The sequence below is a fragment of the Galleria mellonella genome, unplaced genomic scaffold (assembly GCF_026898425.1).
Source record: "Galleria mellonella isolate WM207_F2 unplaced genomic scaffold, CSIRO_AGI_GalMel_v1 utg312, whole genome shotgun sequence".
Lineage (NCBI taxonomy): Eukaryota > Metazoa > Arthropoda > Insecta > Lepidoptera > Pyralidae > Galleria > Galleria mellonella.
Genome location: NW_026442074.1, coordinates 2,837,873 through 2,857,835, shown reverse-complemented (window position 1 = coordinate 2,857,835; position 19,963 = coordinate 2,837,873). Strand labels below are relative to the sequence as shown.

The 19,963-nt window shown below is 33.2% G+C and overlaps 1 protein-coding gene across 1 annotated transcript in view; it reads left to right on the top strand.

The window, feature by feature from the left end:
• LOC113515114 (uncharacterized protein CG3556) overlaps positions 1–19,963 on the top strand; it is a 122,595-nt gene that overhangs the window by 33,506 nt on the left and 69,126 nt on the right. Inside the window, exon 2 of the mRNA XM_026899261.3 lies at positions 17,634–17,676. The gene's annotated coding sequence lies outside the window, so the exon portion shown is untranslated. The remainder of the gene's footprint in view (positions 1–17,633; positions 17,677–19,963) is intronic.

Below are 19,963 nucleotides of genomic sequence, written 5' to 3'. Positions count from 1 at the left end.
ATATGCTTGTTAAAAATTCTAGAATGCTTAATACAGGATTGTCAGTTTTACAGAACACACGAGTACTGTGTCAGGTTTTTTCTATATTAAAGTATTTAAAATTATTCGTCCCTACAATTTATTTTTTAGCAACAAGATTTTAAATAAAATATTTATATTTTAATAATATATTCGGAAATATCTCAATAGATGGCAATATTTCAAAATATTTAGCGGTTATTAAAAATTCTTAGTTATCAATTGTGATAAGATTTGTTAACCTTTAGTAATATACATATTCCCTGTATTGTATAATGTGAATAAAATAAACTCATTCATTCATTCATTGAATATTACCTAATTTTCATTTAATGAGACATATCCAAAGAAAGTAATGTTACTACTTTTTTATTACATCTTCTAATTTTATTTGACTGGTTCGCTTTTATCTAAGCAAATTACTTATTTATAGTGCTGAAAATTTAAAATTTTTATTGTCTGCTAAAAGATTGGAATAACTCAAGTTATAAATTAAAGCGTGCATTATAAACGCAGTTGTATCATGGTGTAAGTTATGAACTGTAGCGTTTAATACTTTTATTGAGGTTTCAATCGGCGGCGGTAGTCACTCACTATGTGAGCCAAATGTTTGTTTGCCCCCTGTGTTCTAAAAAAATCTTCCATTAATAGCAATAGCAATAGCAATAGCAATTAAAAGTTATCCGATAGTCGGTACACAATATTAATAGTTTTGAAATAATATTGAACATTCAACCAATAGTTTTCTTAGAGACTACAGCGTAAGCTTCAAAAAGGGCGTAATAAAAGGTCTGCTACACGCTTCACTGATTGCGATTATGTTCGTTCATAGGCTACGATAACGTTTTGCCATCTGACGGGCCTTATACTTGTTTGATTTACTGACTATGTAATCTAATTCTAATCTTATCAGCGTGATGTCTTGTAATAATGATAATTATGATTATCATAATTTCATATGATGTTCAAGAAAAGAGTCAACAAATATCATAAGATCATTTTTTGTTACGAAATTTTATTAGAAATCTGATAACGATATTTTTTTTATTTAATAATATTACTAACTGCTTTTACCATTATTTACATTAAAAATATATATTATCTATTGTTACGGCTATCCTGCAGTCTACTTGTTCATCATAATCATCATACCAGCCGTTAATTGTCCACTGTTGAAGAAAGGCCTCCCCCTACTGGGGGGGGGGTCAATGTTTGCCACGCTTGGCAAGCGGGTTGGCAATCACGAGCAATTTAAGAGAACGCTGTTACCCATGCCGTCGCCTCTTACGATACCTACAAGAATGGAAGGGAGAAGGATATGCAGAGACTTTACGGCATTATTTATACTAAAAATATACATTTTCTATTATTATAATTGTCCTACAGTTTGCTTGTTACTATACCTATGTTCACCTGAATCCATCCACATGGAGTTCTAGGGACGATTATCCTTCCATCTTATTCTTCTATAAAAATTTTATATACTAGTAACTTGTCTATTCCACTTCGATTCATTATTCCATAATACCAAGAAGTAATTTAAGAGCCAACAAACTATTACGTGCAAGTAGAGTTGTTATCAACAAAATAGGACGCTGTTTGCATATTAAAGCCATATTTCGATATTGTAGTTAACTGAATAATATTCAGAGTATGAACGTGTGAGGTAAATATTAATTACATTAGTAACACGAAGTCGTAAGTTAACATCTAAAACAAGACGTAAACAAACTGGTAACGAACGTACAATGAGATTAGCTTTAGTCCCGCTTGGGACAAGAATGTTTAATGCAACGTACTGTTAGATTAAGTTTTGAACTGTAGCGTTGCACGGAATGGAAATCATAACATAATCCTTACTAATATAAATATGAAAGTAAGTTTACTCGTTTGTGACCGGTTGGTGGTTTAATAGCCCGACCAATCAATATGCAATTTGGTATTGTATGATGAAAATGGACGTTAGCTACTATTTTGTCTGATCAATAAATATATCAAGCTCACGCCAGCCAAGTCGTAGGTAAAAGCTAGTAATATATAAAATTTTTAAAGGATCCCCTAAACTTTAATTATTGATAATAATGTCACAAACTATTGATATTTTTTATTGTTTTCCTCTGTTAGTATTTTATGTAAGATATATACTATTTAAAAAATAGAGGGCAAAAGAGAAAGACCGAGGAATCATGTCGTGATCGAGGTGTCATGTCGTATAGGGAGGTCAAGGATATGGCCTGGGATAGAGCTGGCTGGAAGATGTACGAATTAGTTGCACCGACAAGAGGAAACTCTTAAATGAAAAGAAGATATACTATTTGGTGTCTTCGTAAATTTAATTAGTTATCCATCACTCATCCATTTGATCTTGTAAGACTTTAAATTTTTTTATTTCATATAGAAATAGTTCGCTAATATTTTCAGTAATTCAAAGGACGTTTAGGCGTCCCACGCACTGTCATTCGCAGAATAATGAAGTTACTTTTAGAGAACATTATTAACTAAACTATTTATAAGTTATAGTGTTTTATAGTTTAGCTCATATTAATTAGGTTACATAATTATTAAAATCATATACCTTTTTACCACAGGGAGACTTAGTACAAAAATAACTCTGTTAGAATAACTCTGTTCGTATCTTTGTTTAATTCGTATTTCGCTATGGTATTACCTATGATTCGATTTGAAAGATGGGATATGCTACTGAAATTATAAAGTACGAAGGTATAACACCCTAGTCTTCAAGAATAGTTACGCATGTCCATGGCGCCCTTCATGTCCATAAACGACGGTAATCACTTCCCATCAAATGGCCGGCTCATTTGTTATTTACAGTTAATTTTTTTTAATGCAACTTAGAATGGCAAACAAGCTGATGGCACCCCTGATGGAAAGTGATAACCGTTGCCTATAGACATGAGCAGTACCATGGACATAACTGAGTATATTGTTTCGCCCATAATACCTCCCATAATACCTCCTCGCGTTGCCGTTTCTCAGGACTTAGATGTTATTCCTCTGTACTCTGTATATTCACTGCTATATCCCACTCTTCAAACTGAAATATGTACAGCTATGCAAACACAACTGCTTCACAGTAAAAAAAAAAAATGGTACAGATATAAATAAAATAATTAGATTTTTTTTTTGTATTTATTACAGTCGATAACCGCTACCGCTTGTCACTTACAGGAGTATTCCAGCGGGAATCTTGGTTGCATTGCAACAGTTGCATTGGCTCTGCTTTACAGAATTATGGTGAAATCCCATTTATTCAGCGGAACACAAGTGAATCTCACCAAGAATGTGTATTTAGCCAAATTTATCTCTACTGAATTAACCCAACAGAATTTCCAGCAGCATTCTAAAGTACCATACTGATTTTGTTAAGCAATTACCAAAAATTTCTTTCATTCATCTATCATCATCATCAGCCATTAGAAAGATAGACATTGGACAGATGTTCACTGCTGAACATATCCCCCCCTCCCATAGACAGCCAAAAGAGTAGTAGTGCTGCAAGAACTTAATGTAGCAACTAAGGGAACTTAATAGTCGAGGCATGGGTAACAGCGTTCCTCTTAAATCATCACCAATGCTTAACTGTGATTGCCAACCCGCTTGTCCAGCGCGACAACTACTAGCAAAACCCCCTTTTGGGAGAGGCCTATGTTCAACAGTGGATAGTAGACGTCTGATGATGATGATGATGATGATATTACGGAAAACATTTTACCATCAGATCTTTCTTCTCGAAAATGCTTCAATGGAAATTAACGGAATTAAGCTCTCTTAAAAATATAAAGTCGACAATAAACTCTTTAATGATTGTAATTTTAATATTAATTAATTTTGTCGCCCTCTAGCTAGATGGATGGATCGGATGCTGTAGCGGTGGTTGAGGGGATGAAGGGGGAGGGTGTCGGGTGCTTTGACGTGACTCGAGGGTGGCCTATATCGAGTAACAAATTAATACAATATTAATCATTCTTATTAGCTGAAAGTAAATTATGTATAAATATTTTACCAACTTCCAAAAATAGAGTTTCTCAATTAGAATCTATTTTGTGTGTATTGACTTGATACTACTATAGTACTATAACTTATACTGTTTCGCCATGTGGTCCCGCCATAGAACTGGCTACTCCTTACTTTCCCGTGAGTGTTGTAAAAATCGACTAAGGGACGGCGAGGGATGGCCAGTAGCGTCCCTCTTAAAACATCTCTAAAAGTCTAACTGCGGTTGCCAATCCGTCTGCCAAGCGTGGCAACTACTGACAAAACTCCCCTTATGGGGAAGGCTTAGTTGAGCAGTGGACAGTTAACGGCTGTAATAATAAATAACTTATACTGAGATTTTACGCGATATCTTTACTAATTTTCAAAAGTTTTCGATAATATTTTTAGTATAGTTAAATGTTGTACTGAGCCTCATTTGTTTGCAATTTTTTTATGTATACTTTATAGCTCCGTCAAATATGAAACGATTTGAAAAAAATCCTTCTTTATCTGAAAGAATATACTTACAGATTGGTCCCAAAGAAATTTTATCAAAACCTAAATTCATATTCAGTAGTTTAATTTTTAAATCGAAATATCTGGTTTTGCTATAATTAAAAACGGTTTTTTTTTAGTGAAACACAATCTAAATTTTTCATGATTAAGAATTTAATTCTATTTTAATGTTTATCAAATACAAGGCATGCGCGGTTGCCTATAAATGTAAGAACAGTTAGATCTAATCTACCAGTGTATTGTATTGAAATGTTTAGCTGTATCTTATGTTGGTAATCCTATAAATAAATGCTGTTTTTTTTATTTATATCGCGTGTTATGCCTCTATATCCTGAAATTTCACGGCTATATCTCACACTTCAAACCGAAACACAGCTATTCAATGCACACAACAGCACAACTGCTTCTTAGTAGAAACACGAGTGGGACAAAGGTACCCAAACAGACATTTTTTTAAAATATCTCTCTGAAAAATGGCGAATCCGAACTTCTCCTTTTGAAGTCGCTTAAAAAATACCTAATTTCCGTTGCTAAGTGAATACTTTTTCGTTCGAAAAGCTGAAATCTCTCGAGAAATATTCGTTTATTAAACGCAACTTTTCTGCCGCAATTAAATTCTTGTTGTTTTAAAGTGAGGCGCTGGCAGCGTTGCTTTTAAAAATATTTCGCCACAATTAAATATAAATATTTTTGAAGGCAAACGAAAGAATGGACCACTTAACGTGGGCGAACCCGACAACCTTTGTAAGGAGATTAAACGAAACTAAATGTGTACAGTGAACGAGTTCAAGGGTCTTTGCGCAAGAGGATTCCACCTAAACCATAACATCGACTCAACACGATAGCCCCAGTGGACGGTTGCGGCTGGTACAGATATTTGGGTATTAAAATAATGGACTGATAAAACTTACATTTGTTATTTTTGTTCAATTTTCTTTATACAACTTAGAATGGCAAACAAGCTGACGGCCCACCTGATAAAAAGTGGTAACCATTGCCTATAGACATGAGCAGTACCATGGACATAACAGAGTATACTGTTTCGCCCATGATAACCCCCATGCATTGCCATTCCTGAGGACTCAGATGTTATTCCTCTGTACCCTGTAAATTCGCGCCATATCCCACCCTTCAAATCGAAACACAGCCATGCAAACACAACTGTTTCACGGTAGAAACACGAATGGAACAGAGGCAACCAAACAATCGACTTTTGTACAGTCTCCCTCTGGTATAATTTTATATCAATATATACATATATGTATATTTTAATATCAATTTTCAATTCCATGTACTTTTGTTATGTAACATACGTGCAGAATGGAGAAGTTGATGGTGCACGTAATGGAAAGTAATAACTGATACCTATAGATATGATTGAGAGAATGAATTATTTAATTAAGTAATAAAAGGTGAATTATTAATGACTGAATGAATGAATGAGTAAATGAATTATTTAATTAATCAATAATGAGTAAATTATTGATGACTGAATGAATTAATTAATTAACGATAACTTTATTTACTTAACTTCAGGTTATTAGGTTATATGATAAGAAAAACATCACGGGATTTCAGATTATAGTGATCATCATAGTACGTTTCAAGCGTTTTCATAAAATTTTAATAATTTAATAAAATTATCTGTAAGTAGATTGTCTGTACATTAGAGATATTTAAGAAAAAATATAAGTAGTCTTAATAAGAAGCAATAGAATTCAAAATACTATTTTTTAGAAATTTTGTCTGTCTGTCTGCACATAATTGAATTTTCACTATTGTGTGTTAAAGATCTAAAAATCAGTGTATGTTTTATCATGATACGCCATCCAGAAGTGGTTTATTTTATTGATTTTTCTACTTCTGAGATCCACGCGTACAAAGTAGCGGGTATAAAGCTAGTCAAATAATTTTCTTATTAATTTCTTTCATAAATAACATTCAGTAAATAGCTTCCTATTCCAATTTCAGCTAAGCGCATACCATAGACAATAAACCAATTAACTCCACTAAGCAGAACACTGCTTTGTGATGCCAAGTTTACTTAACACACGTGGTTTCCAAACTTTACTTTAACTTTGAAGGTAATTTCACAAAATAGTGCATTTAAGGTAGGTAATTAGGTCACAATTACGAAAACTCTACGAAAGCTTTTAAAATCTTGCACTACACAAACGACCACAGAGTAAATAGCCATCTCAGATAAATTATTTATCCAATTTTACTAGTCATTTTTGTCATCGATTAAGGATAGTACCTGTGATCCTACTTCATGTATAAAAAAAAGAAAAATAATAAATATAGATATAATAGAAAAATTAAAAACAGAAAATAGATCTCAATAGTAAGATAGATTTTAAGTGTCATTGCTCAAAAGCCTATCTTTAAAATTGAAATTTCAGTTTGATGTAATCTAAGAACAAGGAATTATATAGAAGGAATATTAAAATAAAAACTGTAAATCGTATGGTTATCTCCTTTTTTCTTATACAAATATAATTAGTAAAAAGAGGACGAAAGATACACCATCAGTAGCTATTTTTCTCAATTCATAACAGGCTAGTGTATAGAAAATGTGTATGACATTGTAACTAAAATATATAGATATGACTATATATTACTCGTTCATAGTGCATACTCTCATAGCATTTCTGTAGCATTATTTTGCTATACTACAGATATAATGCTACATTTATTACAAAAAATATTTAATAGTGACAAAAAAAAATGCAGATTAATGTACGACACATTAATCTGCATTCTTTTTTTCATTCATTCATCAACACTACAAGTATGCAACAGTATATACACAATATGTTGTCGTTTTCACACAGCGTCATACGTTGTACAAGCAAAGGTGTTTTACGACGTGTTTTAATTTTTTCGCAGTGAAATATGGCCGTTGTGTCACCCTTATCGAATCCGTTCTGGATTTAAATGTTCACGGAACGCAGTTTGTTTGCGACAAACAAAATGACGTCATTTTAACGAGAGTTATTTGGAGGGAAATATTAATTCAATTTTTACATTATCGTTATTTATGGAATATTGTGGTTAATTCATATGAACGAATGAATTGCGGTATGCGGTTACTTGATATTTTTTGAGGTTGAAAACATAAATGGTATCCTGCTTGCGATGTCGGTAACGGGGTACCAGTGAGGTATAATATTGTGAGGATAAAATCAGGTCAGTTAGCCCATTGTGACGAAATCACCACAAATTAACCACGGTGGTTTCTAGAGGGGACCGCGCGAAAGGTCAACCTGGCCTATATAATACATAAGGTATATTATACTCGGCTGTTTTTCTCGAAACACTTCTAGAAATGTCAGCAATAAAGAAACAGGTAAGGTACTATTTACTTACAAAAAAATGTTTTTAAACACGTTAAGTCCCGATAGTGTATTTAAATACACTTCTAGAAGTCAATTTAACTAAATGCTATTGATCTGGGTCATTACAAAAGAATCCCACCCCCACGCAAATGTTAGCTATCTATCTACCAATAACTTTAGATACGGGTAAGCGTAGGCCGAGTGCCAACAGCTTCTAATATCGTTAATTAAAACTTTTGCTGCTTCCACCTTTTATTTATCAATAAAATAACACGATACAATCAAGTAACTGTGGGGGGAGGAGTTTGTTAATAATGGAGAGTGACTGCCACATTGTTAACAATAATATATTGCTGTATTGTCCTGGCATAAAATAGGCCACCCCTTTCTTTTCAGTGAGTGTCGTAAGAGGCAACTAAGGGAACTTAGTGGTCGAGAGATGGGCAGCAGCGTCCCTCTTAAAACATCACTAAGGCCTAACTGCGGTTGCCAACTTGCCTACCAAGCGTGGCTACTACAGGCAAAACCGCCCTTATAGAGGAGGCTATTTTGAGCAGAGTATAATGTACCTTATATTATACTCTGCCGCTATATATGCTGCTGATGCTATATATTATATAAAAATATAGGATATATTTATATAATATATATCCTTACAGATAAAAAAGTATTTGCCAAATCGTTTTACAACTAACGACGTTATGAGGTAACAAATAAAACAACAAATAAATTAAAAACGTTCTTTTCGAAGTCGGTTGGCAAATGTCACACAAAAATTGTGACACTTTGTGAGTAAAATCCCTAACCTAACGGTGGATATAAGCATAATGTATGCTAGACTCGTAAAAGCGACATCTGTACCATATATGAACTCGTTGCAACCAACTTTACGAGTATGTTTGGACACGTTATAACTTTGTCTAGTAAAACTTATTTTGACATACATCTGTACTAATGAAATCCACAAAGGTATTATGATTTTGGCCGAGTAGTTCCGGCATAGAATAGGCCACTCCTTCCTTTCCCGTGGGTGTCGTAAGAGACGACTTAGGAAGAGCGAGGGATGGGCAGCAGCGTCCCTCTTACATCTCTAATGTTATGTGAGTTAGTTTGTGACTGTTGATTGACATGTTTTATTTTATTTTCATTTTTATTGACAATTTTAATGTATGACTGTAAAATAATTAATGTTTTGTAATTAATCGTATTGTATGCCCGATGTATGGGTAGGCTGTTTTCCTTTGAGACGTTAATAACATCTTACGAAAAATTGTAATATACAGCTCACAATAAATTTATTCTATTCTATTCTATTCTAAAGCCTGGCAAAACCTTCCAAAAAGGAGGCTTGCGTTCAGCAGCAGACATTTAAAGGCTGATATGATGATGATGATATATGATTTATTGGCCGACTTTTTATAAGTAAGTTATAGTTAGCATGCTTAAAGTCATGAGCTCGAATCTGGCTGATGCTAAACATTAAGTATAAGTCACGTGATGTCGTGATGGGAGGGTTAGAGATTAAGGATTCCGCATACAGCCAGTGCCACCCCTTCACAGTCCTTCCAGAAAACTGTGGTTAATTCCTGATAAATTCACCACGAGGGGCCAATTGGCCTTATTTCATGCTCATTAATTAATATATACATCAAAATTCCATTACGCCCATAAAAAAATACAATAAAAATTGTCCCAAAATACTGCACTGGACACAAGCTCCGACACGTTGGATATAAATTTGCTCAGCTATATCGTCGATTACATTCATCACAAAAGTATCTAAAGAGATTATGGATCTAAATATTGATTAGAAATTAATCAATAAAAGGCATAACTACGTCAGCTCGGGCATGTGGAAAGAAAATCTAATGAGAGGATATCGAATCAGGGGGCCTACCAAGAAATGAAATTCCGAACTTGCGGACTCAATTTCGTGTTTTCGTTCATACCTAAATCGATCCAATAAATGGAACTTAACATTTCGTTCGTTATAAATCCTACCATAAAAGTACAAAGGAATAATATTTTAATATTTTTAATGTTTTTAAACGGTAAGTATTATGTAATTTTAACATCAAATTTGTGTTTCGTTCTGCTCTGAAATTTCGGAAAACATTTCATGGTAGGCCCTCAGGTAAGCAATGAAAAGTGAGACTGGAATGATAACAGAGAGTAAGAAAAAAGTTCTGTGAATAAATAAAAAAAAATGAATGAATATTATAATATATAATATAAATATAATGTGGAATATATATGTAAATGTCTTTTATTTTGTATTATGTCTCCCAGAGGGAGACTTTGTACAAAAGTCGATTGCTTGGGTACCTCTGTCCCATTCGTGTTTCAACCGTGAAGCAGTTGTGTTTGCATGGCTGTGTTTCGGTTTGAAGGATGGGATACGGTGTGAATTTACGGGGCACAGAGGAATAACACCTGAGTCCTCAGAAATGGCAACGCATGGGTATCATGGGCGAAACAGTATACTCTGTTATGTCCATGGTACTGCTAATGTCTATAGGCGACGGTTACCACTTTCCGTCAGATGGGCCGCCAGCTTGTTTGCCATTCTAAGTTGTATAAAAAAAATCTTATATTGTTAAACATTTACACGCATACATAAAAGCAAAATGTATATGGGAAATGTAAACCTCTTTCATCTAAAAATTACTTATATTCTAGCTAAATAAATTAATTTCATAAATTTTATATGCACTTTACAGTCATTTACATATTTTTTTTACTAAAAGTAAATTAAACTTTCTTATGAGTAAAATCAGTGTTTGTAATAAATAGAACCTGTGTGTGTGTTAAAAAAAATAAAAAATATATTTTTAAATAAACAGATTATATATAGATGTAAATAGCATGATAAATAACGATTATCAACAATATTATGTGCATGCAGAAATATGTCTGTGAACGTTGATTTGAATATGAAATAGCACTCGCATTCTGAAGCTCGTGAGCCTTTTCAACATGCATTATGCATCATGCATTCGTGTTCATAGCATTTCAAAAATTATAGCTATAACTTTATGTGCGCCTAGTAACCTGGGCTAGTGAAAATTAGTCATCACATTGATTCCTCATAAACTTGACTGTTGATGAAAGAAGAGTGAGGTTTTTTGACTGTATTTATTAAGCCAGGTAATGATTATAAAGACATTAATTATTAAAATAATCATAATAGTAAATAATTAATTTTAAATAATTATTGAATGGTAAAAAAAAAAATTATCTGAATCTATCACTTTTACCTGATTAAAAAAAAGAAACAGTTGTTATTCGATTGTATTTTTTTTATATTTGTCCTTTAGAAATCCGTTATTTATAAACCGATTTGGAAAATTCTTTTTTATCGAAAAACATACAAATTTTATCGGAATACAAACATACTTTCAGATTGGTTGCATGGAAATTTTATTAAAAACAATTCAGAAGATTAGTTTTTTTAATCAAAATAATAGATTTAGTTGCTATCAAAGTCTGTGTTTTCTTTTTGTGAAACTAAATCTATTGGTTTTAAATATCACTTACAATTTTATTACAATGGGCGACAAAGGAAACCAGAAGTGAAAATAAAAAATATAGGTATATTCATATGAAGTAATTTAGAAGACATGAATAGTGAAGGGGAGCTAAAGGCAACAATAGAATAATGTGTCAATTTTGTACTTGTTAAATAATATTATAAAAACTATAATAGTACATTACTGCAGCAGCCAGCAACTGAGACATTGATGGACGAACGTGCAAATGTGAGCTGAGGCGTAGCCGAGGCACACATACGTGAGTCCATCAATGCCTAGTTGTGGCCAAGACATGTATAGTACTTTTCTCAAACAATGCGCGAAAATCAAAAACATAATTTTACTTTTTAAGTTCAATGACGAATAACGAACAATAATAATTTTTCACAAGCCATAATGTTCCTTTGTTTTTTTTTCAATAAACAGCTTTCTATTTGCAAGCTAGTTCGAAATTTAAATAAAACCTTTTATTAGTTATCTCCTTGGTAGCCATGTTTCGAAGTAAAAGGTCATTCCATTTTTAAATTACAGGGCAGATGAGTTTACATAGTAATTTATCTGACCGCAAAACACGACAGACATGGATTTTTATACAACTTTTGCCGGCCGCTGCCCGCATGTATCTGGCCAGTACGGCAATTTTGATTTATCTTAAAGAAGATTGTCAAAATAATGCTCACATTTCCAAGCATATCTGAGAAAACAATATATCTGGCCTGTACTCCACTATTATAATAATAGGATTAATGTAATGTAGCAACATGTTAATGTTGCCTACGGGTAAAATAATTTAACTTAGTATTAATTATAATAGTGGTATTATCTTTTATTAGCTGTGCCTTATTGCAAAACTCGGTAATTAATTAAGTAATCAATAATGTATTTGCATATATATATATATATATATATATATATATATATATATATATATATATATATATATATATATATATATAAATACTGTTCATCATATCAGCCTTCAACAATCCACTGCTGAACATAAGCCTCCTTTTGGGGAGTTTACCAGTAGTTGCCACGCTTGGCAGGCGGATTGGCAACCGCAGTTAGGCTTTAGAGATGTTTTAAAAGGGACGCTGCTGCCCATCTCTCGCCCTCCATTAGTCACCTCTTACGACACTCATGAAAAGGAAGTGGTAGCCCGTTCTATGCCGGGACCACGCGATCATAAATAATAAAATAAATACTGTTACTTTACATTTATAGAATGCTGCGTTTTACCATCATTGCACGTGAAAATTTTATATGATGTTTAGTATAATAAATAATATGCACAGTCTTATACATTAAATAATTGAATTGCATTGTATTAAATACACAATAAAACAAAAAGTAAAAAAAAAAATTTGATATTAAAACTATATATATCTCAGAAACGTGTCTTAATCGAAATAATGTTTATTTATTAAAATTCGTTATTTGGATTTAGACTCTGTTACAGGTAATCGTTTTAGATATGTGGGTAGTTTCTTGCAAATATTTGAAACCATATTGAGTATCCTTTTTCCTTTTAAAATGATGTGGCATAACTTGTAAATTATTTTCCGTTTTGAATGATGTTGTGAAGCGGGGAACAAGTGCGGATTATTCTTTACAAATATAGCCACTTCGTACACACAAATTATTGTCAAAGTTAATAACTTTAGAGAACGAAAGTAGACTTCGTAGCTATCTAACTTTTTTATTTAGCATATGGCCCTTATAAATCCTTTCTCTGCTCTAAAAATGTTCAGTATTTCAGATCAATCCCTCCAAAATATAATTCCATATTTTAATCCATTAATTAATAAAGTAAACATGGATTATTCCATGTTCATTATATGAGTATTAACTATCTTCCAATATTCGTAGTTATTCGACGCAAATGTACATGGACACGATGCCTAATTAGATAGGTATACGAGTATGTATTGTATCGAAAATATACTCGAAAATAGAGATAGAAATTCTATATTTTGTGGCCGAATTATTTCTGTTTATTTTCGACGCTATTTCGTTAGAATTTCTGGATTTCGTGTCCTATTACGGTTTGGATATGAAATACTTATCCTTCAAGCATTATTTAATACTTTATATGTAACTACTCGTACTTTTCGATTTTTTTATATATATATATATATATATATATATATATATATATATATATATATATATATATATATATATATATATATATATATATATATATATATATATATATATATATATATATATATATATATATATATATATTATATATATATATATATATATATCTTTAACATCCTATTCCATATTGTAATTTGACAATAAACACGAAAAAGTCTGTGAAATGGCGCGAAATCGAAACAAGTTTTCAGAATAATTAAAACGTTGAAAAAAAAGAATAATTTTTATATAACAGTATTTATGGCCAGTCTTATTTATTATCAGATTTATTTATTTATTTATTACATATATATTTGACACACCTGTCTCCCATTAAAGTAGGCAGAAACAATGGAACGCCAAATATAAGCATTGAAATATTTGGCGTTCCATTCATCACACCTGTTATTTTGCTTAAAACTATCTCAAAAAATACAGTAACATTGATATCTCTTTTTTTTTAAATTGGTTAAAAATAAACTAGGCAAGGTGTAAACTAACACGTAGATACTCGAATAAATACAGTCAAAAAGCTGAGAGTGCATGCTACAGCATAATTCATTCTCTTATCATAACGTACATACGCTGTCGCTGTAAAAATTTTAACGCAAACCAGCTTTGTTCGTTGGCTTCATTTTTGTAGGCAATTTGTTTATCATAATATTTTTTTTTAATGGGACAGGCGGTTATGTGATTAACTAGCTGCGCCCGTGACTTCGTCGCCATGACCAGAATAAATAATAGCCTATGAGTTTCTCCATGCCAAATACTATGTGTATACCAAATTTTATGAAGATTCAATATTTAAATTGTATTTCTACTTGGGTGCCTCTGTCCCATTTGTGATTCTGCCGTGAAGCAGTTGTGTTTGCTTGGCTGCGTTTCAATTTGAAGGGTAGATATGGCAATGATATTACAGGGTACAGAGATATATCACCTTACTCAGGAATACTGGAATAGCAACGCATGAAGGGTATCATGGGTGACACAATATACTCTGTCGTTGTCCACGCCAAATATCAACATTATCATATCGACGTTAACTGTTCACTGTTGAACATAAGCGTCCCCCATAAAGAGGATTTTGTCAGTAGTTGCCTAGCTTAGCAGATGAGTTCCCAACCGCGTTTAGACTTTTGGTGATATTTTAAATGGGACGCTGCAGCTCAACCTTCGACCATTAAGTTCTGTTAGTCACCTCTTACGACATCCACGGAAAAGAACAGGGTGACCCATTCTATGCTGGGACCACTTGGAAACATATGCGTATGGCAAATTTCATGAAGATTATGATATTAAATTTTAATTAAACACTTCTGAATTCACTAATTACAAACTGATATAGAAATGTTATTACAATATTTCAATAAGCATTAATAAAAAACATGATTATCGCCTGTCTTCCAATGTTGAACATGGTTTTCTCAAATATCCCTTAAAATACAATCTTGCGTCACTTTCATCCAGCGATTCTGTATAAAAATTTTAATCATCATTTCATGTCGCAGAGCATCGCCCCGCAATTGTCTTGCTCTCACTGGGATTACCACTCGAGAACCTTTCTTTCTGAACGGTTGTCGGTCGCTCGAACTTTATAGCTGGCCCATTGCCACTTCAGCTTGCAGCTGCTTGCTTTTACTGATTCCTCCAAAAGATGACATGAGTAAACTTATCATAAATCATCATCACCATCACCACCATCATATCAGCCGTACACATAGCTCGAAGAACCTACAATCGACGGTGGAAAAGTTCTTGAGTGACGATAGGCAAACGCAGTGTAGGTCGACCCCCACTAAATAGAGTGACAACCAAAAATGCATTGCTGGGAGTCAGTGAGACTTATCATAAACACGAATAATTTCTATTTGCTTCCCAAAGAGAGATTCCTCTATGGAATAAGTCTGCCATTGTATATTAAATATTTTTATGTCTCCAATGTAAATTATGTACAATAAAAATTTTACAACAACAATTACAAGAAAAGATCACATTAAGAAAACAATGGACGACCTTTTCATTAAAAGCGATCTCTTCCAAACAACCTCCAAGCAGATTCTTCAGAGAATAACGGTGACTTTAGTTTTTCTGCTGTTATCCATAATCCAGGTTCTATCACGCTGTGCCACTCCGAGTGAGACCTAATTAAAAGCCCGCTGGCGACTTGGCGCATACTTATACGGCTAGCCGCGTTTAATTTAATTGTACAATTTGGGGCTATTGTACCAATAGTCTACAGGGATGTCCGACCCTGCCATGTTATTCTGATTATTAATTTTCATGATTTTAGTTTACAATTTAACTGCGGACTGAAGGGCTTTCGGTTGCTACGACAGAAAGTGGTTAAATGTTACAAATATTTGGCCCCGAGTTATTTGATCTAAAGGGATAAGTCGTGAATTTCGTGTGTATACCGTAATAGGATTATAGAATTGTAGTTGTTGATTTATATATTTAAGCATTGCTAGCTTTTAGCCACGTCTTCATCAGAGTGCCTGGGGTATTAAATAGACTAATTCTTTTTCCGTTACTTAGAATATGTGTATACTAAATTTCAAATTAATTGATTGAGCTATTAAAGTATTAAAGGTTAATAAACAAACAAATTCAATTTTAAATTTATAACAGTAAGGAAGTAAAGATTTCTTTTTTTTTTTTGTGGCGGTACCTGCAGCAGTAAAGTAGTCTCTCTAATTTTTTTAAATTATTAATTAGTAAATTATAGTAATAACAACTGATTTTGTGTTTCCCTTGAAGTATTGTGTATAAAGTTTTTCATTTATTATTTGCATCCTATTACATCCACAAATAAGGGAATTATCTGCATAAACCAGCCGGCCACTGTCATAGTAAAATAGCTAAAGTTGCGGAGTTTGTATCTACACAAAAGTCACTGAAGATGTCTGCATTTGAAAAGAAACTCAAAGTGATTACCCCTCATTCTACTGACGTGGTGGAACTGTCAAATGAATTCCGTGAATTCAAGGACTCTCTCAAGGTCATTTTGAATCTTATGCAACAACAAATCGCAGAGGTAACCCAGAAGATTGATGCTGTAGAAATGAGAAACAGAAAAAAGTTCCTTCTTCTTAGTGGAGTTCCGGAAAGTGAGTCTAATCTTCCTACCGTTATTGCTGAAACCCTCAACAGACATTTTGGCTTGCCTGAGCTTCAACCCGCTGATATAGTTAGTTGTCATCGTTTAGGAGCCGTGTCTGAGGGACGTTGTAGGCCAACTGTCTTCCGTCCTGTTAACTCATCTATTCGAATGTCCATTTGGTCAATGAAAACGAAACTTAAAGTAACTAAGTTTGTTATTAGCGAATTTTTACTTTTATTAGAGATAAGCTCGCTTTTGTACATTATGTTTAAAATTAATTGTTCTTAACATTACGTTTGTGTACAATAAAGAATAAAATTTATTGTTGAGGCACACATGTGCAGGTATATTTGTAAACTATTTTATGTTCCAAAATTATTTATACTATTTATTGTTGACTGTCTTAAAACTGCAATTTGGTGAGTGCTTTAGATGCAAACAGATTTTCTATCTGTCTAAATGTAAAGTGCCACACATAAGCTTAAAAGATTTAAGTGCTACTAAAAACTCTTAATTCTTTTGTATGTATTTGTATGATAATTAAACAAAAAAAAAATATGTGTGTTGTTTGAAATGCAACATTATCGCAAAAACACTAATATCTTGACAAGGCCAGAGGGAAACTTTGTACAAAAGTCGATTGCTTGGGTACCTCTGTCCCATTCGTGTTTCAACGTAAAGCAGTTGTGTTTGCATGGCTATGTTTCTGTTTGTAGGTTGGGATATAGCATGAATTTACTGAGTACGGAGGAATAACACCTGAGTCCTCAGGAATGGCAACGCATGGGGGGTATCATGGGCGAAACAGTATACTCTGTTATGTCCATGGTACTGCTCATGTCTATAGGCGACGGTTACCATTTTCCATCAGGTGGGCCGTCAGCTTGTATGCCATTCAAAAAAATATCAAACTTTTCCATCACACGAATTTCAACTCTACCGTATTTTAAAAAGAGCTATATTTAATTGTGTTCCTCCATTTTTTTCCAGGTGATCAGCAGTATTAACCTGTCAAGAGGGAAAAGCGTTTGCTGTAAGTATTTCCTTCCTTACCTTTTGCCGTTTATTATTATACTTTATCTCTAAGACCGAATCGCGAACTTTGCCACACAAAGAGCAAGCAAAATATCTGAGATATTAATTTTGGAAGTGTAATTTACGGCGGAATATATTAAGGTATGCCTCTTAAGAAAGAATTAAAATTGCACGGAGCCTCTGCCAAATATAAAGGCGGGGCGTTTTCTTTAAAATCTAATCTTATATTAAATAGCTCTCAACAGAACAATACGAGTACATAAGAAGAGAGAGCGTGGGAATTCCAAAAATCCTATAATTTGCAATAATATAAATTGTAGCTTATATGCATCGTAATTATAAAAGAATAATCTAATACAAAATCAACTATTTCGATTACTAAACAAATTTAAAAAGTGCACTGAAGAATAAAGTATTTTATTAGAAGAATATACCATAGTATACCATGTCAGCCATTACCTGTCCACTGCGGAACATAGGCCTACTCCATAAAGGGAGTTTTGACAGTACTTGCCACGCTTGATAAGCGTGTTGACAACCGCAGTTAGGCTTTTGGTGATGTTTTAAGAGGAACCCTGCTGCCCATGCCTCGACCATAATGTCCCTAAGTCATCTTTTACGACACCCATGGGAAAGGAAGGGGTGGCCTATTCTATGCCGGAACCTATACGGCGTATTATAACTATTATATAAATAAATAAAAATAAATTAATATTGATAGATCATATCATAATTATATCAGCCTTTAATTGTTCATTGCTGAACATAGTTCTCCCCGTTGGCGGGTTTTGCCAATAGTTGCCACGCTTGGCAGGCGGGTTGGTAGTTGGCAGTCAGGCTTTAGAGATGTTTTTTGAGGGACGCTGATAACCAACAGGCACGTAGATTTTATTAGATGACATTTTGCAAAAAAACATTGCGTCATCATCAACTCTTGTTTATTTTTATTATTATAAATAAATAAAATATTGCTACAGGTAGAGATGGGTAATATCTGATATCTATATATTGAGTTCTTTTAGACATTAATGACCACCTATTGCGATATCGCCCATACCAGTCAGTAATTTATATATACATATATATGTATATATATATATAGTAACTACAATATATAGATATTGCTATATATTACCCACCCTTTCTACAGAGATTTTTTATACCACTGAGATGGCAAACAACCATACGGCCCACCTGATGGTAAGCGGTTACCGTAGCCTATGAACGCCTGCAATACCAGAGGTATTACGCGTACGTTGTCGACCCTGAAGAAACCTCTTTACCCATTTTAAAGGACCCCATGCTGTAGTCCTTGGGAAAACCTCGGCAGGGAACTCATTCCGAATATAAGAAATAAATCTATTTTTCCGAAACTTATATTACAAATGGATTTAGAACACAAAATATATTAACAATAGTAAAGTACACTATTTTCAACTAGAAAATAAATAATCTATCAAAAATTTTGACGGGTAAAAATAGCAACACATTATTACCTCTATACTGGTAACACGCGAACGATGATAAATGTTGCCAGCCACCTGGAAATTACCTACCTACGTGGAAAATGCACTTCAAGATGGCGCTTATGAAGATTTATATACAGTACGCTGGAATATTACAGTTATGGATGCCCTCGGCGATGACGACACACCTTTTAAATAACTGCTTTTCTAGGTGATGTGAAAAATATTTGAAAATTAGTTATTAATTTATTTGACGGAGAACGATGATAAGCGATGCTTGGGTATTACTAAAATTAAACTGTAGTGTATTGTAATAAATGCTAAATTTGAGAGTATTGTAAACCTAGCGATACCTATATGATCCTTTAAATAATGAGTGCTTGTTATTTTGATATTGTCCAAAATAATATTTTTGCGACTAATTCCCACCCAAATGGTGATTCAAATAACAATATAATGAGAAATTGTTTTTAAATTTTAAAATTGTTTTAATTGTTTAAAAAAAAAACAGTGTACACTGATAGGGCACTCAGTGTCATTTAATTTTCATCCCATACTGGTAATTTTATGCAAAATCTCTCTTTGTTAATAATATATTATACGACCATAACAATACTTGAATAAAATAATTGTGACACACACACACAGACTAAAACGACTACGGAACCCTAAAAATCTGTCTAGCGTCGTAAATATTAAATTTAATATACCAGGACAACATACAGTACTAAGATATTGCGGTGTAACCTGCTCTTTGTGAACGGTTATTTAAAAGAGCTGCTATAAACATGTTTGTGTAGCTGCTTTTTTAAATAACAA